Below are 22,939 nucleotides of genomic sequence, written 5' to 3'. Positions count from 1 at the left end.
CAGAAGATCAACAAGAAACCCAGCCAAGACCACCTTCACTCACCAAGAACATCAGAATTATAGAGGAGGAGAAAGCAAATCTTATCTGGACAAAATGAAAAGGTGGAAAAACTCACCACCCAAAAAAGAACAAGAGGCAGTACCAAAGGCTGGATACCTAATCAATACAGACATTGGTAATATGACAGATCTGGAGTTCAGAATGACGATTCTCAAGGTTCTAGGCGGGCTTGAAAAAGGCATAGAAGATATTAGAGAAACCCTCTCCAGAGAGACAAAAGCCCTTTCTGGAGAAATAAAAGAACTAAAATCTAATCAAGTTGAAATAAAAAAAGCTATTAATGAGGTGCAATCAAAAATGGAAGCTCTCACTGCCAGGATAAATGAGGCAGAAGAAAGAATTAGTGACACAGAAGACCAAATGACAGAGAATAAAGAAGCTGAGCAAAAGAGAGACAAACAAATACTGGACCACAAGGAGAGAATTCGAGAGATAAGCGACACCATAAGACGACACAACGTTAGAATAATTGGGATTCCAGAAGAAGAAGAAAGAGAGAGGGGAGCAGAAGGTATATCAGAGACAATTATTGGAGAGAATTTCCCTAATATGGAAAAGGGAACAAACATCAAAATCCAGGAGATGCTAAGAACGGCACTCAAAATCAATAAAAATAGGTCCACACCTCGTCACCTGATAGTAAAATTTACAAGTCTTAGCGACAAAGAGAAAATCCTGAAAGCAGCCCGGGAAAAGAAGTCTGTAACATACAAGGGTAAAAACATGAGATTGGAAGCAGACCTATCCACAGAGATCTGCCAGGCCAGAAAGAACTGGCATGATATATTCAGAGCACTAAAAGAGAAAAACATGCAGCCAAGAATAATATATCTGGCTAGGCTATCATTGAACATAGAAGGAGAGATAAAGAGCTTCCAGGACAAACAAAAGCTGAAAAAATTTGCAAACACTGAACCAGCTCTACAGGAAATATTGAAAGGGGTCCTCTAAGCAAAGAGAGACCCTAAACGTAGTAGGTCAGAAAGAAACAGAGACAATATACAGTAACAGTCACCTTACAGGCAATACAATGGCAAAAAATTCATATCTCTCAATAGTTACCCTGAATAATTAATGGGCTAAATGCCCAAATCAGAAGACACAGGGTATCAGAATGGATAAAAAAACAAAACCCATTAATATGTTGCCTACAAGAAACTCATTTTAGACCTGAAGACACCTCCAGATTTAAAGTGAGGGGGTGGAAAACAATGTACCATGTTAATGGACATCAGAAGAAAGCTGGGGTGGCAATCCTTACATCACATCAATTAGATTTTAAGCCAAAGACTATAATAAGAGATGAGGAAGGACACTATATCCTACTCAAAGGGTCTATCCAACAAGAAGACCTAACAATCTTAAATATCTATGCCCCTAACATGGGAGCAGCCAACTATATAAACCAATTAATAACAAAATCAAAGAAATACATCGACAGTAATACAATAATAGCAGGGGACTTTAACACTCCCCTCACTGAAATGGACAGATCATCTAAGCAAAAGATCAACAAGGAAATAAAGGCCTTAAATGACACACTGGACCAGATGGACATCACAGATATATTCAGAACATTCCATCCCAAAGCAACAGAATACACATTCTTCTCTAGTGCACATGGAACATTCTCCAGAATAGAGCACATCCTGGGTCATAAATCAGGTCTCAACCGGTATCAAAAGATTGGGATCATTCCCTGAATATTTACAGACCACAATGCTCTGAAGCTAGAACTCAGTCACATGAGGAAATTTGGAAAGGACACAAATACATGGAGACTAAACAGCATCCTTCTAAAAAATGAATGGGTCAACCAGGAAATTAAAGAAGAATTGAAAAAAATCATGGAAACAAATGATAATGAAAACACAACAGTTCAAAATCTGTGGGACACAACAAAGGCAGTCCTGAGAGGAAAATATAGAGTGGTACAAGCCTTTCTCAAGAAACAAGAAAGTTCTCAAATACACAACCTATCCCTACACCTAAAGGAGCTGGAGAAAGAACAACAAAGAAAGCCTAAACCCAGCAGGAGAAGAGAAATCATAAAGATCAGAGCAGAAATCAATGAAATAGAAACTAAAAAAAAAAAAAAAAAAAAAAAAAAACCAATACAACAAATTAACGAAACTAGGAGCTGGTTCTTTGAAAGAATTAGTAAGATTGACAAATCCCTGGCCAGACTTATCAAAAAGAAAAGAGAAAGGACCCAAATAAATAAAATCAGGAATGAAAGAGGAGAGATCACAGCCAACACCAAAGAAATAAAAACAATTTTAAGAACATACTACGAGCAACTCTACGCCAACAAATTTGACAACCTGCAAGAAATGGATACATTTCTAGAGACATATAAATTACCACAACTGAATCAGGAAGAAATAGAAAACCTGAACAGACCCATAACCAGTAAGGAGATTGAAACAGTCATCAAAAATCTACAAACAAACAAAAGTCCAGGACCAGACAGCTTCCCAGGGGAATTCTACCAAACATTTAAAGAAGAATTAATTCCTATTCTCCTGAAACTGTTCCAAAAACTAGAAATGGAAGGAAAACTTCCAAACTCATTTTATGAGGCCAGCATCACCTTGATCCCAAAACCAGACAAGGATCCCACCAAAAAAGAGAATTACAGACCCATATCCTTGATGAACACAGATGCGAAAATTCTCACCGAAATACTGGCCAATAGGATGCAACAGTACATTAAAAGGATTATTCACCATGACCAAGTGGGATTTATTCCAGGGCTGCAAGGTTAGTCCAACATCCGCAAATCCATCAATGTGATACAATACATTAATAAAAGAAAGAATAGGAACCATATGATACTCTCAATAGATGCTGAAAAAGCATTTGACAAAGTGCAGCATCCCTTCCTGATTAAAACTCTTCAACATGTAGGGATAGAAGGCACATACCTCAATATTATCAAAGCCATCTATGAAAAACCCACCGCAAATATCATTCTCAATGGAGAAAAACTGAAAGCTTTTCCGCTAAGGTCAGGAACATGGCAGGGATGTCTGTTATCACCACTGCTGTTCAACATAGTACTAGAAGTCCTAGCCTCAGCAATCAGACAACAAAAAGAAATTAAAGGCATCCAAATTGGCAAAGAAGAAGTCAAACTATCACTCTTTGCAGATGATATGATACTATATGTGGAAAACCCAAAAGGCTCCACCCCCAAACTGCTAGAACTTGTACAGGAATTCAGTAAAGTGTCAGCATATATAATCAATGCACAGAAATCAGTCGCATTTCTTTACACTAACAACAAGATAGAAGAAAGAGAAATTGAGGAGTCAGTCCCATTTACAATCACACCCAAAACCATAAGATACCTAGGGATAAATCTAACCAAAGGGGCAAAGAATCTATACTCAGAAAACTATAAAGTCCTCATGAAAGAAATTGAGGAAGACACAAAGAAATGGAAAAATATTCCATGCTCATGGATTAGAAGAACAAATATTGTGAAAATGTCTATTCTACCTAAAGCAATCTTCACATTTAATGCAATCCCTGTCAAAATCCCATCCATTTTTTAAAGAAATAGTACAAATAATCCTAAAATTTATATAGAACCAGAAAAGACCTCGAATAGCCAAAGGTATATTGAAAAAGAAAGCCAAAGTCGGTGGCATCACAATTCCAGACTTCAAGCTCTATTACAAAGATGTCATCATCGAGACAGTATGGTACTGGCACAAAAACAGACATATAGATCAATGGAACAGATAGAGAGCCCAGAAATAGACCCTCCACTCTATGGTCAACTAATCTTCGACAAAGCAGGAAGGCATGGCCAATGGAAAAAAGACAGCCTCTTCGACAAATGGTGCTGGGAAAATTGGACAGCCACATGCAGAAAAATGAAATTGGACCATTTCCTTACACCACACATGAAAATAGACTCAAAATGCATGAAGGACCTCAATGTGAGAAAGGAATCTATCAAAATCCTTGAGGAGAATTCAGGCAGCAACCTCTTTGACCTCAACCACAGCAACTTCTTCCTAGGAACATCGGCAAAGGCAACAGAAGCAAGGGCAAAAATGAACTACTGGGATTTCATCAAGAACAAAAGCTTTTGCACGGCAAAGAAACAGTGAACAAAACCAGAAGACAACTGACAGAATAGGAGAAGATATTTGCAAACGACGTATCAGATAAAGGGCTAGTATGCAAAATCTATAAAGAGCTTATCAAACTCAAGACCCAGAGAACAAATAATCCAGTCAAGAAATGGGCAGAGGACATGAACAGACATTTCTGCAAAGAAGACATCGAGATGGCCAACAGACACATGAAAAAATGCTCCACATCAGCCGGAATCAGGGAAATACAAATCAAAACCAAAATGAGGTACCACCTCACACCAGTCAGAATGGCTAAAATGAACAAGTCAAGAAATGACAGATGCTGGTGAGGATGCAGAGAGAGGGGAACCCTCCTACACTGCTGGTGGGAATGCAAGCTGGTGCAACCACTCTCGAAACAGTATGGAGGTTACTCAGAAAACAAAAATAGAGGTACCCTATGACCCAGCAATTGCACTACTGGATATATATCCTAAAGATACAAACGTGGTGCTCCGAAGGGGCACGTGCACCCGAATGTTTATAGCAGCAATGTCCACAATAGCCAAACTGTGGAAAGAACCTAGATGTCCATCAACAGATGAATGGATAAAGAAGATGTGGTAAATATATACAATGGAATACTATGCAGCCATCAAAAGACATGAAATCTTGCCATTTGTGATGACGTGGATGGAACTAGAGGGTATTATGCTTAGTGAAATAAGTCAATCAGAGAAAGACAACTATCATATGATCTCCCTGATGTGAGGAAGTGGAGATGCAATGCGGGGGGGTTGGGGGTAGGTAGGAAAAGACAAAATGAAAGAAGATGGGATCGGGAGGGAGACAAACCATAAAAGACTCAATCTCAAAAAACAGACTGAGGTTTGCTGGGGGGAGGGGGGATGGGAGAGTGTGGTGGGGGTATGGACATTGGGGAGGGTATGTGCTATGATGAGTGCTGTGAAAAGTGTAAACATGGCGATTCACAGACCTGTACCCCTGGGGATAAAAATACATTATATGTTTATTAAAATAAAAAAAAAATTAAAAAAAAATTTAAAAATTAAAAAAAAAAATTGTTCCCACGATTTTTTTTCTTTTCAACCTTGCTTCCAATTTTTATTTTCATTGGGTCATATTTATTTGTCTTCGTTTGGAGCTGTTAAAAAAAATCCAGGGCCAAAGTCAGAAAGGGTCTCCCCCCTGTAGCTAACTGCTTCTAGCTACGCCACTGCAGACTCTGGGATGTACAGGTGAGCACAAATAACACACAAGAGGCCACGTGCTGTTCCTGCTGTGCTGGACTTTGCATTCTCCCCACCGCACCTGGGCCAGGGCCGCCCGCCCCTTCTTAGAGCCACACAGCCTCGCCTCGGTGGCTGCCCACTGGCGACTTCCGTCCGCCCCTAGTGAGGCACAGTGGCCGCTTCCAGGCTTCCCCTCTCACAAACAGCCGTTGCGAGTAGCAGTCCCTTCTCACGCGGGCAGGGGTCTCGGGAGTGTCACGCCCCACAAGTGGGTTTGCTGGGTCAGATGTGGAGGAAGTCTGACTCTGAGTAAACACGGCCAAGTGTCCCTCCCTGTGGAGACCGGTCTCCTTCCACCCCCTACCTCCGTGTCTCCAAGCCTCACCCCTCCTGGGTGACGGCACTGTAAGGAGGAAGATAAAATTGAATTTAAATCACCCCTGAGGAGAGAGAGGCACCTGCCTGTCTCGGTGGGAGGAACATGGGACTCTCGATCTTGGGGTCATGTTGGATGCAGAGCCTATTAAAAAAAAAAATGTCCCTAAAAGGAGAAATACTAAGGAGTAAGATTTTGCTGGGTTAAGGTCAGCTTCTGGAGGCAGAAGCCATTCATGTCTGAGGGGATTTTGTATCCCCAAGAACCAGTTTTCACCTTCTCAGGGGTGGCATCCTGACCTTGCTCCCTATTCCCGGTCCCTGCCTGGAGAAGGCTAGAGCTACCCCCGGGGCAGGCAGGCCGGGATCCTGGGAGCACCCAAAGGGCCTGGGAGAGGGCTTTCGTGTCGTCACCATTCGGTGGTGAGAGATGCTACCTCACTGTGGCTTTTTTTTTTTTTTTTAATAACAAACTACATATAGTTAAAGTGTGCTGTGAGATAAATTTTAACGTTTGTGTACACACATGAAGCCATTACCAAAATCAAGATATAACCAGGCCTCCAGACACTCCTTCCTGCTCTTTCGCAATCCGTCTGACTCTGCCTCACCCCTGCTGTATGAAGCAACCGTCGGCTTTCCATCCCTGCACACTAGTCTCTATTTTCTAGAATCTGACGTAAAAGGAATTGGACAGTGACTACTCGTTTCATCCCCCCATCTCTCAGCGTCCCTGTATTGCGATCCCTCTGTGCAGGGGGGCGTATCCCCAGTCCCTTCCTTTGGCCCTCCTGTGGCCACATCTCAAGGGGGTGACCCACTGGGTGACCCACTCCTCAGGTGATGGACATCTGGGTGGTTTGCTCTTTGGGGCTTTGACCATAAAGCTGCTGTTGGATATGTGTGTGCACGTCTCTGCGTGGACACGGTTTTGTTTCTCCTGCAATGATTTGATCGTACTGTGGGAAATGACGTCAAAGTGGCTGCACGGTGTGTGTCGCCGCACAAGCATCTGAGAACCTGCCAGGCCACATCTTCGTCGACGTTCTGTGTGGTCACTCTTTCTGATTCCCGGAGTTACGTCATTGTAAGTCACTGCGATCTGCACGTGCATTCCCTCGTGCCTGCCGTTGCAGGACACTTCCTGTGAAAACTGCTCTGTCCATCTGCATATCCTCTTCAGTGGAGTGTGTGTTCAGAACTTTCATACCCATGAGATGTGTACCGTGGAGGGGTGGAGTTTGTTTTCATGGAATTGAGTTTTGAGATAAACCTCATTTCCCCTATATGGGATTTTGGCAATAATTTTTTTCCTAGCCCGGCTTGGCTTTTTATTTTCTTAACTGTGTCACTCAAAGAACAGAGCTTGTTAATTTTCATCAAGACCCACATATGCGTTTTTCTCTTATGGGTATTGTTTTTGGGTATCATATTTTTCTTTTTCTGGAAGCTTCTTTATTTGTTTAAGTCATCTCCACACTCTTCGTGGAGCTCGAACACAAGACCCCAAAATCTAGAGTCACATCCTCCACTGACAGAGCCAGCCGGGTGCCCCTTGGTGTCACATTTTTAAAACCCTTGACTCCTCCAAGGCCACGAAACCTACTCTTATCTGTGCGTACTTCTCTGAGATTCCCCACTGGGGTATGTCCCTGGGTTTTCACATTTTCCTGCTCAGAGGAGACAGACACATCTGTCTTGGACCGAGTGGAATTCTTTGGTGATGGTTTCCGGGCTGCCCCCAGCTGTCCGTGGTCACAGTATTTTATTTCTCAGCGCATGACCTGGGACCCCTGACACAATAGTGCTCAAGGAGACTCTGGCTGCTGGGACCGGGGACTTGGGTGCCATGAGACCAACAGTGGGGGACTGTGGAGGAGGAGGCTCATCCATCGTGGGTCTTGCCACACCCACTGCCCTCAGCTAAGATTTAACCAACGTGTGTACAGTGGCTTCCCTCCGACGTGCGTCTTTCTGGCAGTGGTCTCGCTGCAGGGGGCTCTTTGTCCAGGACGTACTGCGCAGGACTCTGGCGAGAGCTCCCACCACGTTAGGGCTGGGAGGAGCTCGTGGGGTCTGGGAGGCCCTCGGTGCCGCTGCGTTGGTGCACCCTTGTCTGTCCGACCCTCATGTGTCTTGTCATCAGTCACGTTAATGCTGCGTTCCCCCTCACCCCCATCGTTTGGAGCATAAAGAGTGGCCCTGGGGCCCCTGGCTGGCTGTCAGTTGAGCCTCTGGCTTCAGCCCAGGTCATGGTCCCGGGATTCCAGGATGGAGCCGCACTGGGCTCCCTGCTCAGCCGACAGTCTGCTTCTCCCTCTGTCCCTCCTCCCTGCCCCTGTGCTCTTGCTCGTTCACTCTCTCTCTTTAAAATAAAGCAATAAGAGTGGACCCATTCCCTGGGGGCTTGTCAGCAAGGAGGGGCACCGGGCAGGGGCTTGGCAGCTGCAGGGCAAGACTCAGTGCCTCCAGGAGAGATGACTCCCCTTCCCTGGGAATCCCAAAGAGGAGGGCTTCCAGCTGGAGCCGTCCTGAGCCCATCCCTGACCAGGGCCCAGTTTGGGCCTCAAGAAGGTGACTGAGGTGACCCAGCCCCGAGTAACTGAGGCTTCCCCTCCACAGGCTGCTGGGGAGAGTGCCAACCACTGGCTGTGCAGGTTCCTGCTCTTTGCTGCTCTCCTGGGCTTCTACAGGTAACCTGGGGGGGGCCTGGTACCCCTATGGCAGGTGGGGATTTATGATGGCATATTTGACTGTAGTTTACGAAACCAGCTGGTGTTGGCCCACAGCAATGACCCGGATAAGGTGTGACCAGCACCGTCACTCTCCTTTTGCAGAGAGGGAAGCTGAGGGGGTGTGCTGGGGTCCCAGCCTCGGGTTCCTCCACTCGGCGGGGCAGAGGCTCACAGCCGGCACCCTGCTCAGCTCCCTGATGACTTATGGGTGCGTATAGGAGCCAGGGATGTGGAGGGCTTCGACGGCCGAGCTGGAGAGCCTGTTAGAAACGCCAGTTACATCAGCACACGGAACTCCCATCACACTTGAAGTACATCTGTGGACGACAGAGAAGACCTTTTTTTTTTTTTTTTAACTGCATTTTATTAGTTTAAAATAAACAGTGAATTTTATGTTTTAAAACAAACTTAGTAACTTGCATCCCCTTAAAAAAAAACTGGATCTGGTGAATCCTTCTTCTGTTTGCTGTCCTTACCCCCAAGGTGACACTGTCTCCGTCCTGGCCTTTGCAGTGGATGCTGAACGTTGGCATGTGGAGTTCAGACCATAAGCAGGCTCTTGCGTTTCGGGGTTCAGAGAGCTGGGCTCGCATCTCATCTCAGGGCTGACAGTCCAGCCAGGGCGTGATTTGGGAACAGTGCTCCCGAGCTGTGGGACAATCAACACATTCACTTGGACAGGTGTTTACTGAGTCTGGTGCTCCCGGGGGGGTGGGGGTGGCGACATGTCACTGTCAGTGGGACAGCATCCTGTGCTGAACAGTGTCAGGTCTGGCAGGGTGAGTGGACAGAGCGAGTGATCTCCTGGGGTGGGGAGACACCCCTTGACTAGCCAGAGCTGGAGACTTGCTGGGGCTTCCTAGAGCGAGTCTGGCCTAAGCCACAAGGGCAGCCACTACATGTGGAACAGAGACGGGGCTCCTGACATTCCAGGTGGTCTCTACCCACTATGTGGGGTCTGCCAAGCTGCAGGTGGACCTCCTGAGCTGCCGTTTTGTCCTCATAGGGGGTCTGGCCCCTACTTGGTGCTTGCCTGTTCGGTGCTGGGATCACGGGGCTGAGTTGGCTCCACGGCCTATCGCGCAGGTGAGCCGGGCCCCCCAGAGTTTGTGCAGCAGGAGACCCGTGCCCTCGGAAAGCAGCCTGTCCCACAGTCTGATTTGGAGTGCGCGTCCTCACACTGCATGAACCTGTTCTTCCTATAACATAAGGACCCTAGGGAGTGCCAAGAAACCTGTGCCTAGGTCGTGCCTTCAAGCGTTTGGAGCCCCGTGTCCCCGTGCCCTGCCGCTTCCCTCTGTGACCAAGCTCTGAACCCTTCACCCGCTCTGGCCTTGCTGCTGTTCACAATGAATGTGACAGCCAGGTGCCCAGAGAGGTGGCCCGATGGCTCTGGGTCCAGAGCCTATGGCTGGGGGTCTTGGGTCTCACGTTGGGGTTCTGGGGTCTCATGTTGGTGTCTGGGGCAGGGGGCTGGGGTTGAGGCGCTGGGGTCGGGGTCTGGGGTCAGGGGTTGGGCATTAGGGGTCCAGTGTTGGGGTCAGGGGTCAGGGGTTTGGCCTCTATTCTTGACCTAGATGCAGGGGTTCACTTGACTTAGTCATCCAGCTCCCTCTTCCTCTGTATTGTTCCACGTTAACATCTCATTTTATCTTTTTTTCCCCTCATTTTGACATACCCTGGGTTGCCTTGTTAATTTTTTTAGACTGGTAAAGGTTTAGAACCCGAAAATTCATCTGATTATTTTCTTCTTGATATAAATTTTCTTTTAGAGCAGATTTGGCAACAGGAAGAAAGTCCCACACTGACGTAGCCTCGGATGGAGCCAGGTCTCCTTTCTGACTCCCCAGGGGTCCGCCCCCGGGCTCCTGGGGCAGTTGTGACCTCTTCCATCTGGTCTGTGCCCATCGGAGCCCCACCTCCCTCTGCAGTGTGTGCTGGAGAGCGGTGTCGCCAGGAGACGTAGTTCCTACAGGGTGTCCGGTCAGGGAGGGGGCATGACGGGAATTCTGTTTTGCCCACGTTGAGTTCGAGGAGACTGCGGAATGCCAGCGAGTGGTCTGCGTGGACAGACAGGATGTGAGGTATATCCGCACCGGTGGGTGCTGCTGTCCGAGAGCTGATGAGGTCAGGAGGTGGGCAAGGTCGTGGGGGATATAGACCCCGTGTTCTCCCCATGGGTCCTCCTATGCTGCCATCATGAGCTCAGCCGCCTCCGTGGGGTCACCTCTCCCTCCAGACCTGTGGGGCTCCAGCCTGGGTACCTGCCCCGAGGCGGTTCAGGCCCTGTCCCCGCCCCCCAGGTGGCCATGTGAGGGGCTGAGGTTAGGCCCTCGCACCCTAACCCAAATCCCACCCACAGTGCAGGGGGAGGCCACTTCACAGGGACACACAGTGGCTTCTTGGGGGAGGAACCAGCTGTGCTTGGATGGGGGAAGCCAGGGCAGGGGAGGGGAGGGCAGGAGAGCAAGTCACGCCAAGACTAGGCTTCGAGCGCTACATGGCACCTCCCCGCTGTGTCTCCAGGTTTCCTCCCTGCTCTGTCGCTGAGCTGGCGAGCCGCGGAGCTGGGGACCTGCCCTTCGCTTCTGCTCTCTATGAGACAGCGTTGTTAGATAACGGAGGAGGCGGGGCTCTCGAGTTCAGAGTGCCTGCAACCGCCCGGGGGGCTTGTTCGCAAGAGAGGTTTCTACTCACACCCCTCCTCACTGCTCAGGGCTGTGCCAGGGTCTGGAGTCGCACCTAGGTGAATCTGATGCCGGGGTCTCCGTCCATGCTATTGGTTACTGTGGTGATGAGACGGGGTTACAATGGCCCGGTCGCCTGGCAGAGGTGGGGTGGGGGTCAGCAGGGCTCTGCTTGGGCCCGACATCTATTCCCTCAGGAGCCAGAGGCCGAGGCTCAGAGTACGTGTGCCCAAGTCTCAGCCGGTCTGTGCCCCAGCCTAGCGAAGACTCAACTTCTCACTCTTCTTTGTCCCCCGGCAATGTTTTCAGCCTGATTCCCGGATGGGGGCAGAGAAGAGCATCTCAAAGGCAATGGCAGGGTCTTTGCAGTTCTAGAAAGATCTAGAACCAAAGTAGAAATACACGTATATATCAAACTCGAGGTAATTATAGCCAAAGAGATCCTCGGTTCCCAGGGTGACTCTGACCTCCTCCTTCTACCGTGTTTTCTCAAACATTGACAAAGGACAAGACAGAGCTCTGACCTCTGTTGGAGCAGATGTGGTCACAGAGTTAACACGCGGCCCAGCGGGCTGCTTGGGGATCCGGGAGGGACGGCATGCGTGCTGGTTCCGGCCTCCCTTCAGCTGCTTCCGTGGGGCCAACCGGGGATGGGGCACCCTCTGACCCCACGAGGGCCCAGGCAAGGGAGGCCCCGCTGTCCTCTCAGAGCTAATTTCTTCTGGCTGGCCGCCAGCAGGTGAGGTGAGCGCTCCCAGCCAGCACCGCGAGTGAGCCAGCAGGGCTGGGCCCGAGAGCCAAGTCCCGACCCCAGCTCTCCTCCCTCTGTGTGGCTGGTTGGATGGACAGGTGACTCTTGGGGCCGAGCTGCCATGACTGCTCTCTGCAGCAGCGGCGAGGTCCCCCACCTGCAGGGCCAAGGGAGAACCCGCCGCTGAGGTGACGATAGCTTTCTGTCCCTCCTCTCCACTCACTGAGACAGGCCTTCCTTGGCCTTCCGGATGCAGGACGGCTTCCCCACGCCTTCTCCGGGAGCCTGCCTCCCCGCCGCCCTTCACAGGGGCTGGCTGGGGTCAGCAGGGATGGGAGCAGGGACGTACTCCGCCCCTTCCACTGGGGCGCCCCCCCTTGAGGAACTGCGTTCGTGGTAGCTACTATTCATGAAGTAGCTCAGAGGGCACCTTTCCTCTCTGCAGCCGGGATGACCACCCTGCGGTCCCACAGCCGAAGTTTGAGGCAAAGCTGTCCAGGTGAGGGCTGGGGAGCTGGGCTCCCAGGGTCGGGAGAGCCTGGGGTGTGTTGCCGGGATCCTGGGGATTCCAGGGCCTCCCCGGGCACCCCGGCTTCTGCCCTCTGGTCTCCGTACCTCCTCCCTGCAGAGAGGGGCTCTCCCCAGGCTGCTATCCCCCTCCGGTGGTAAGGCCCTTTGGGTGGAGCTGTGTCCCAGCTCCCAGACATGGCCAGCGTGCGTGTCCAGGGTCCCTCTGTCCTGTGGCAGACTCCTGCTCTACTCGCCTGGCCACAGAGCCTAAGCTTTGCCTCACACGGGGAGCTTCCTCTGAAGGGGCCATGCGTGGGGACCCCTGGAGGAGTCCTGCCTGTCTGGCTCCGCAGTGTTTCTCCCAGGATCTGGCCCTGGGCTCTGAGCACTGTTTTCTTCCCTCAGCAAAAGCGACTGCCACCGGGACACCTGCAGAGTCCCTGAAGTACCCAGGTAGGGGGGACACTTCTTTCGGTTGTTTTTGTGCCTCTTTCTAAGCAAGGGAACAGGTGCCTCTCTCCTCCCCTTCCTCATCCCTCTGCCCCTCCCAAGGCTGGTTCACAGGGAAGGAAGGACAAGGGACCCTGGGAGAAGAGGAGAATGAGGGTCAAAGAAAAACAGGGGAAGACGTTCGATGGTGGGAGTCACGGGAGTTTCTTCTTGACCTCAGGCTTTGTGGCCGCCCCAGCTCAGGTGTGGCACCTGTGGGGGACTCAGCTCAGGGGAAAACTGGACGGTGTGGTCATCGGGTTCTGGGGCTCAAAGGAGGCTGCCGGTGGGTGGGGGGGTAAGGCGGTGAGGTAGATGCCAGCACAGTGTAGGGGTGGATGGGGTGGGGGTGTGCCAGCCCTCATCCTCCTAGCCCGCAGAATAGAGCAGGACCCGGGACTTCAGTCACAATGAGGCGGACCCATGTGAGAACTTAGAGCGCACAGGGAGAGAAGGAGATGTGGGGGTCTAGAAGCTCAGCAGTCCTCACAGACCATGAGGGGTGACCCCTCCCTTTGCTGGGGCTTTAGCCTCATCAGTGTATCCCTGGGAAGCCTGCAGCATCCTTATGGCCAGGTGGGCAGTCCCCATGGAGGTCTGGGAGTGAACAAGGGCAGATGGAGGAGGGGAGGAAGGGGGGAGGGAGGGAGGGAGGAAGGGAGGAGGAAGGGGGTAGGAGGAACAAGGGCAGATTGGAAGGAAGGGGGTAGGAAGGGAGGGAGGCAAGCAGAAAGGGGGGAGGGAAGGAGGGAGGCAGGACTGCAGGAGGTGGGTGATTGCCTGTGGCTGGATGCCAGCTCCCGGCAGAGCTGGCCAGCTGGACGGGAAGGACGGCACCTTGCAGCTGTGGGCACAGACTAACGGGCTCTGCGCAGTATCTATGTGTGCCCATCACTTGTCCCTGAAGCACATCTCCTCCGCAGGCTGGCTTACCCCAAGGCCCGGGTCCTCAATCCCACGTAAGCGAGTGAGTCCCTGCCGTGGCCCGGGCCTTGGTTCCCAGTCACCGACACCTCGGGCTTGCCTTCCCCTGGCTCCTCTCTGGGGCTGCAGCCTCTCCTTGCCTTTTCTTCCCCTCCTCGCACTGTCTCATGGGGGCTGGGTTCATTGATCCTGGGTCTGGGACCAGGGAAGGCACCTCTCATCCTTGGTCCCAGGCGCCATGCATGTCCTCTTATTTCTTCATGGGGACTGGGGACAGGGGTTCTGGGTGGGCTGGGCCCTGAGGTCTTTCCAAGGCTGCCGGTGTCACAGGGACCACAGTTCTGGGCCGGTCCCTACAGCCAGGCCTCTGGAGCCAGCACCCACGCTCCCTACTTGTTCTCCCCAAGACAGCACGGCCCAAGACAGCACGGAAGCCCGTCACTGGGGCCTCATACAGGAAGGACACCCAGAGGCTTCCCTGGTCAGCCCTCACCATAAGGCCAGGTAAGTGGGGTGAAGGCAGGGTCATAGTCCTGGGCACTGGCTGTGTGCTGGGGGGTGGGGGAGGTGCTGCACGGGCTCATGCTGTACCTGGGCAATGTGTCGCTGATCCAGGCCTCATCCTCTTCCCCTCTGGACTGCCCAGACCAGCCAGTCTGCTTCCATGGCCTTGAGCCCATGGCTCACCTGGGCGGAAATGACCCCCACCTATTTGGTTTTAGCCTGGACCTCTCTTCTGACCTCCCACCTTCTGGCTCTGGGCTCACCTGTGTGTCCCACAGTGACCCCCAGCTCCTGGCCAGCTGCTACTCTCAAGTCCCTGATTTAGTGAAAGGCCTCACCTCCCCCCAGCCCCAGCATGACTCCTGGCAACCATCCCTGCATCCTCCCCCTCCCCCTACACTGCTGGGAACAAGTCTGCCTCCCCTGCATCTAGGTACCTCCCTGTTCCCACAGAGCAGCTCTCTGTGCTCCCTGCCCTGCTCTAGGTGAGGCCCAGGCATCTTTCTGGCAACCTCCATGCTGTCTCCCTCTCCTCTGCCACACAGCGCCCATTCTCCTCCTGGACCCACAGCGATCTTCCCAGAACACAACCTAGGAGCCCCTCTGTGGTCTGCTCCCCACCTGCCGTCCTCTCCAGGTCCTCTCCAGCCTCACCTCTCCCACCGTGGCCCCTGCCCTGTGGTCCACCCAGGGGGCTGCGGGCATCCTGCAGGCGCCATACAGACCTGACTCTGAGCTTTTGCATGCACTATGCCCTCTCCCAGGACCACTCCTCTCTCCCCTGCTTCCTGTCCGACTTGTTCCCCTTGTGTCAGCCCCCTGCTGTGGGTCACCACCTCCCGGTTCTTGCAGTGACACACACAGCTACTGACCCCCACATCTCACTGGATCCTGGGGTTGACCAGACTCAGCTGGCCTGTTGTGGCCCAGGTTTGTCCCGTGGGTGTAGACAGCGGGTGGCTGGGCCAGGGGCAGCCTGAAGGCATCCTCCCACTTCCCGGGTGGTTGCGGGCTCTCCCCAGAGACACGGCCTGAGGCCTTCCCTTGGCCTGTGCTCCTTCTTGGCTGTTCGAAGGCCCCATGATCAGTGTCTCCAGGACAGACAGGGGTGTGTTGCCCTCGATGACGTGGCTTCAGAAGACCTGCAGCCCCAGTGCCACTGCACGGGATTCATTAGTGCCCCAAGATCAAGGCTGGTTGAGTGCAGAGCCTGAGGATGGCCCCTGTGTGATGGGGGGAGGGGGCTCAGGATGAGACAAGCTGTGACAGCAGCCTCTGCTCAGCCTCAGGTCAGATGTGTGTGGGGAACACAGGGGTGCAGCCTGTAGGGACGGCTCCTCGGAAAGGACCCAGAAGCTCGGTCCCCTGCACCAGCTCTCCATCACCAGCACCACTGGGTGCCTCCTCCTTCCTGCAAACTGACATCACGCTGTGTGTTTTTCAGGATGCTTTATCCCCAGCCCAAGGTGCTGACCCCTCATGAGAAAATTTACTGAAATATTTCCCCCTCCCTTCCCTCCCTTCATCTCCCTTCCAGAATCTTATATAATTCAAGGTAGATGCTGAAGGGTGGGTTTATTGAAAACTCGGCTGGTGCATGCTTTGCCGATTGTGTTCCTATCCCTGCTGCTGAGATCTGGATTCGGTGCCCACGGATCTTTCTCTGTGCTTTGCTCCATCTCTGGCTGGTGTTTCCTGCTTTCTGTCCCTTGCCCACCAGAGACTGTGTGAGGGGAGCTCCCTCCCTCTCGGGGAGGGCCCCCTTGCCTTGCTGGGAAATCCTAGCTCCCACTCAGGTCCCACAGGGTCCAGGTTTGTTTAGAGCTGGGAGGGATTTGCACAAGTTTGAGTGTGGGTTTACATCTCATTGGTTTCTTGCAATTGTGAAGTCCTTCTGGAAGGAGGGTGCGCCCTCTGGGTCCCTGAAAGGATGGAGGCCAGGGGAGGGGGTGTTCCGGGTGGCAGTGGCGAGCACCAGGGCCCTTGGTGTGTTCACCCTCCAGCCAGCTCAGACGCTGCCATGTGGCTCACTTGTGGTGCAGGAAGAACGATGTCCTTGTCCTGATCCCATGGCTGGCCCCTGTCCTCTGGAAAGGGAGCTCCAACACTGACATCCTGAATGAGCCGTTCCAGCCACAGAATGACACCATCGGACTACTGGTGTTTGCTATCAAAAAGTAAGTAGATGAGATGACAGAGGGTGGGGACCGGGCAGCATGAGAGATGGAAGACATCATGGTGTGTGTGTGTGTGTGTGTGTGTGTGTGTGTGTGTAGCACAGAGTGGGGTAGGGACCCCCATCCTAGGGATTAATGTGAAAGTGCATCCATTCAGCAGCCTTATTGGGCTTTCCTGGGCCCACTGAGATGACACCACCTGGCTCCCTCTCAGGAGGCTGCATGTCACTGAGGATGACAGCTCTTGCCTGCAGAAACGCCCCTCAGCACAGACACAGCCCTGAACCCAGGATGCTCTCCTGTGGAGTCAAGGGGCAGCACACCCCAACATGAAGGCTACTGGGGAGCCCTCCTCCAACCAGAGAAGTGGAAGAGGAGACATGGTTGCCCTGTGGATTGGTAGTGAGGCAATGCCAGTCGGGCTGTCTCCTCCTGTGTGTCCCCAAGAGGATGCGGCTCATGAGGGGGACAGCAAGGTCAGACCCAGCACTCAGAGCCAGACCCCAGGTCCCTAAGCGGGAGCTGAGCAGTGAGGTCCTGGGACTCCAGGTGACAGGTGAGTGCACCTCGCACAACTACAGGAAAGTGGCCTGGCCCCTCGGAGCCTCTGGAAGGTGGGGCTGGTGACAGCATCAGCTTTCAAGATTGCCACAAGTGGGAGGTGTGCATGAGAGCCCAGGAGGACCAGGGTCAGCAACAAGTGGTGATTCCTCACTCCGGAGAGTTTCCCCAAGGCCTGCATGATCGTCCTGAGGCCTGTGCGACCCTTGTCCCAGGCCATCTTGAGAGAGGCATTGGGCCCCATGAGCAGGGACTAAGATGGGCATAGGGTCACCCCAGAATCCTCCTCCGGTTCCTGGAGACAGGGGACTGAAATCATCAGCCAGAGCCTCACTGCTCAGGGCCCGTGGTCAGCACGAGTGACTCTGTCACAGCATTGCCCACTGCATGAGCACAAGCTGTCCTCATGTGTCCCCCTCTGGGCTCCAAGCGTGGCCTGGGCTGTGGGCAGGAGCAGGGTTTGCACAAAGGAGCCCTTGCCTGCAGCATCCTTGGAGGGTACCAGACTCACAGAGTCCCACCATGAACCCACAGTCACGTTGCCCGGTCATGGACTGGCCCTGGTGACCTGACTCGAGCCTGTGGGGTGGGGTATCCCTGTCCCCAGGTTCAAGGTGGTGCCCACTTTCCCCGTGAGAGCCATTGACTAATCTGCCAGGAATGGGGCCGGCCCAGGAAGTAGCCTCAGAGCGTGCTGATAAAAATCACTCAGAGGGGCTCAGCACACATTCCTGACAGTGCGGAGCTGCTGTCCCCATGGTGCGGAGCAGGTAGGCCCTCACAGGGGCCAGCCACATGAGGCTGTTGGAGATGTGGACCCAGAGGCTTATGCCCTTGAATTCACAGCTGGGGGCCAACCAAGCCCCCTCTTCTTCTAGCGGTCATCTTTCCCCTTCCCTGTCCCTGGGCTGGACCCAATTCCTTATCTAGGGGAGTTCAAGGAATACCAGTGGTTCACCTAGGACCTTATCAGCAAGAAGCCCAGTAGCCTTCAAGGGGGGCCCCTCCAGGAGGTGGAGAATGCTCTGTGGTAGCTAGCGACAGTCCCCTCAAGACAATAAGTGCAGAAGACCAAGCCCTGCTGATTCGAGCCAGTCTGTGGGCCATAGAGACAAGGGCTATGCCCCAGAGTGCTCCGCTCCTGGCTGGTGGGATAGGACCCGTGCAGGGTCAGCCAGGGGAGGGCACATGCAGGGTGTGCCCGGGAGCTCAGCACAGGGAGAGTGTTCCTGGCTCCAGCATCCTGACCCTGAGGCTGCATGAAACCTCAGGGTTCCTTTTGTAAGGTGGGGCGTGTAATGGAGATGGCCCCCATCTCGGGGAGCAGAAGGGAAGGAGGACTGGCCAGCAGACTCGTTCATGACAGGCGTGAAGGGTGGCTGCTGCTTAAAGCTCAGCCCTCTTGAAGAAGGCGCATGCTTACATAGCCCCCAGCTATGGGGACCTGCCACCAGCCTCATGGCAGTGACCCCTCCCATCCTGACCCCTGTCCCTGTAGATTGGTGGTCTTCCTGGAACTGTTCCTGAAGATGGTGGAGAAGCACTTCATGGTGGGACACAGTTTCACCTACTACATCCTCACAAACCGGCCAGCAGCCATGCCACGTGTGTACCCCCGGGTGGACCGCACCCTTATGTGCCCTGCAACCCCCAGACTTTCATGTCCCCAAGTCAATGCTATCACCACCCCACCTTCCACAGGCTCCGAGGGGCCAGGTCACTTGCCTGTAGCCATGCCCAGCACACTCACAGGTCACCTCAAGGACCCCTTAGCCCGTGCTGGCAGGATGTGTCCGTGCAGCTCATGGAGATTATCAGGAACTTCTCACAGCAGTGCTTCCTCTATGAGGTGGACTACCTGGTGTGTGTGAACAGGGCCCTGAAGTTCAGCGACCATGTGGGCATGGAGTTCCTGTCCCCTCTCTTGGAACCCTGCACCCTGGTTTCTTCAGGGTGGCCCATGATTCCTTCACCTAGGAGCACCAGCCGCATTTCCAGGCCTACATTCCCAGAGACGAGGGTAACTTCTACTATACAGGAGGCTTTTTGGAGGGTCGGTGATCAAGGTTCTCCAGCTGACCTCGGCCTGTCCCCAGGTGATGGTGGTCTATCAGGCCACTGGGGTCGGGGCTGTGTAGCATGACGAGAGCCATCTGAACAGGTACCTTCTCTACCACAAGCTCACCAAGGTGCTTTCCTGGAGCACCTGTGGGACCTGTAGTGGCTGGGCTGGCCCCAGGTCATGAAGAAGCTGAGATTCGTGGCTGTGCCCAATAATCACCAGGACATCCGGGACTCTGAGGGGCTGCACCTGCTTCCAGCAGGGGACCGCCCTGGGCAGAGCTGTCAGAGCATGTTCCCTCCTCTGTCCCCTCTCTCGGAAACTGTGGAGCACTGTCCACTCAGCCACATCCAGAAGCCCCCCACACCCACACAGAGAAGACCTGCCTGGATGCCCAAGGGCCTTTCTTTGTGGTCACTCCTTTTTGATCACTTCTGGGTCATTCGAGGCTGTGAAGGGCTCCAACTTCATGTCAGGTGTTTTTCTGTGTCAGTGATGGGCAAATATTTTTATTTATTTTTTAAAGATTTATTTCTTTATTTGACAGAGAGAAAGAATACAAGCAGGGGGTTGGCAGTAGTGGGAGAAGCAGGCTCCCTCCTCAGGGAGCCCGATGCAGGACTCGATCCCGACACCCTGGGATCCTGACCTGAGCTGAAGGCAAATGCTTCACCAATGGAGCCCCCCAGGTGCTCCCTGCCTTGTTTTTCAATGCCTATTTCTGTGCTGGTGTTTGTGAAACATGGGCACTGGGCTGGTCTCTATGTGCATCCTGTTGGGATCCCTTGGTGCCCTCCAGTGGGTCTGCATTCCTGCCCTCATCTGCCCACACTGCATCTTAGCAAGCAATCACTGAGTGCCGACTGTGAGCTCAGTCTCCAAAAAGGGCCAGAGCGTGAAGGTGAGAACTGAGATACAGTATCCCTACCCCTGGGCCCTCCTGGAACCCAGGATGGCCCCATCCTCCTGACTCACTGACTCACTGTTTTCCTTATTGCTGTAAGGAAATACACATCCGCCTGATGCACTTAAGCTTGATGACAAGTCAAAGTCAGTGGTGTCTGGTACGTTCACCTGCACCTGCCAACTGCATCAATAACTACAACTTTGTCATCAAAACTGAACCTCTCCCCATGAGACACTAACCCCCCAATCCACCCCTCAGTCCCGGGGACCCACCAGTTCCTTTTACCTCTAAAAGAGTCGAGGTTTCTCAGTCCTGCAAGTGGGGTCCTGTAGTATCAGTCCTTTAGGGACTGATTTATTTCCATGTAGCACAATGTCCTCAAGACCTGTGCCCATTAGCCTGGACCTGACCCATTTGTGCCCCAGAGGATTGGCTCAGCTTGCCCTATCTAAGCAGAATCTTCTCAATCCCCTCTGCTCCCCTCATCTTCCTCCTCAACCCGAAGGGTCCACAGGCACTGTCTCTAGAGGCTCAATGATCCTAGCCAATCTTCATCTTGAAAGACCTGTTTGATCCCAATGCTGACACACACCTCTGGGGGCCACGGGCCTCACTCACTCCATCTGTCCATGTCAGGTGCCTGCTCTTCCCACCAGCTGGCCACCTGCTCCCCCATAGGGGTCCCCATCTCAGGAGACAGAAACACTGGACATTTGGAATCCTCTGTGACTTCTTGCTTGCCACAAACTGTCCCAGTAGTGAGGTGGCTGCTGGAGGATATTCGATGTCTAAACCATTTAAAGTCATATGGGAGTCTCTGCTCCTAGAGCAACAGATAACAGTTGGGGCAAATAGAAAACAAGCAGAATCACTGAAAGAAAGGCCGAGTGATGAGGAGCTTTAGGGAAGAAGGGCCTGGAAGCGCTGACTTAATCCTGAGCCACTGGAATGCTGGAACGCTGAGTGCATGGGCTGGGAGCCTGCTCAGGGATCAATGGGAAGGCCCTAGGGTCTCCCCTCAGGCGATTGTCCAGCTCTGCAAGTAGGAAGAGAAGGCCAAGGCAGAGTCCCCGAGGGCCTGGCTGCTGCCGAAGGTGGATCCTGACACACACCCAGAGCCCCCCTCCCCATCTGCCAAGCTGGAAGTTGCTTTCTTCAGGGGGTGGTTTCAAGATGTTCAAGGAAATCTCACCCAAAGGACAGAAGACCACAGTGTTCACAGACCAGACACTTCTGTGACCACACAGGACAAGGAATACAGATTTGACAAAATTAGTTGAGAAAAGTCACTAAGCCCCCAGTAGAACTGCAGTGAGAGGAGCAGCAGCAGTGAACCCTGAGGAGGGGAAGAACGGGTGTTTGACTTGCTACACGCCACTATTCACGGTGTCCCATATCCAAAGGCAGACAGATGAGTGCTGGTGACACAGGAAAGGAATTTATTTCAGTGCAGCAGCATCGCAAGCCTGCCTGACATGATTTCAAGGTGTTGAAAATACTCCTGGGCTTTTATATGAGGAAAATCTAGGACAGAGGTCATGCAGGGGTCAGTAAGTTTCTGGTCAATCATTGTCTTGGGGTCCATCTCATGGGACCTTGCTGGCATCAGTCAGTGTTTATTGCTTGAAGAGTTGATTTGGTGCCTGTCAGGTCATTGACTTGAGTTAACAGCTGAGCCTGAAGGAAGGATGTCGTCAGTTAGGAAGTACAGACGAAGGTCAGAGTGAAGGTGGGTGAAGTCCTCTTTCACGCCGAGAGCAGGCAGACTCTGAACCTCTGCTACATGCCTTGTCCTGCTCGTCACTTCCAGCTGCCTGGTCATGAGTTCTGTCCTTTGAATGAACTGGTCATCTAGTAAGTAATATGAGCCGCTCCTGCAGATCATTCAAACCTGAGGGGGAGGTTGTGGGGACCCCCAGTCTGTAGCCCATAGATTGGGAACACGGGTGGCCTCTCTGCCCAGCCACTGGCTGACCACAAAGTTAATGGCCCAGGGACCTCAGGGGCCACACATGAGAACACAGACGTGACAAATCTAGTTCAGAAAAGCCACTAAGTCAAGAGTGGCAACTACAAGGAGCAGCAATCATGAAGCCTGGTGTGAGGAAGGTCTGATTTCAGGATGCTTCCACTATAATATTCATCATCGCACCCTGGTCCTATCACTGGAGTCAAATCCCATGCGTGGGATTTGATCCCTATGTGTTCTGCATGCCTCTCTGTGGCTCTCCCAACTGTCCACTGCCTTGTGCAGAGGTTGGTTTTAACCAAGTCCAGGAAGACGGGGTGGGTTTTCCTGAATCCCCGACCTGGCTCTGCACCAGTGCTGCAGGAGAGGGGAACGTTTTCCTCCACCCTCTTAAGGCCCCTCTCTGGGTCTGGAAATGGACAAAGACACGTGAACAGGTAAAAAGCAGGCAGAGTGTCTTGATTAATTTGTGGGAGCCTCACTCCCAAGACCATGGAGATGAGGAGAGGTGTCTACCTTTTAGAAAAGAAGCCGTGGTCATGTGAAGCATTGACAGACGCTGGGCTTTGGGCTAAGGCTGGTAAATGGTAAAGAAGTAACTAGGAGATAAGGGTGAGTTTCAGCAGGTTTGTGCATACAGCCTTGGGAGCCCTGAATTCCTTGGCTCCAGTGATGACAGTGTCTTCCCTGTGGTCCAGGGAGAGAAAGTTCCACATGGGAGATCCTGACCTGCTTCAGGGAAGAAGGGCTGATGGCTGGGGATCACAGGGACCTTCCTGCTTCTGCTCTCTGCAAAAGTTCTTTCAACTTCTGTATTTCATTTATTAAGGTGCCATATTTGGGGTAGTGTGTCCTGCCCCTCACTGGCCTGGTGCTGTACTCG

Source organism: Martes martes (assembly GCF_963455335.1).
Source record: "Martes martes genome assembly, chromosome: 5".
Taxonomy (NCBI): Eukaryota; Metazoa; Chordata; class Mammalia; order Carnivora; family Mustelidae; genus Martes; species Martes martes.
The sequence above is the reverse complement of the archived record's forward strand: the minus strand, read 5'-3'. Positions refer to the sequence as shown.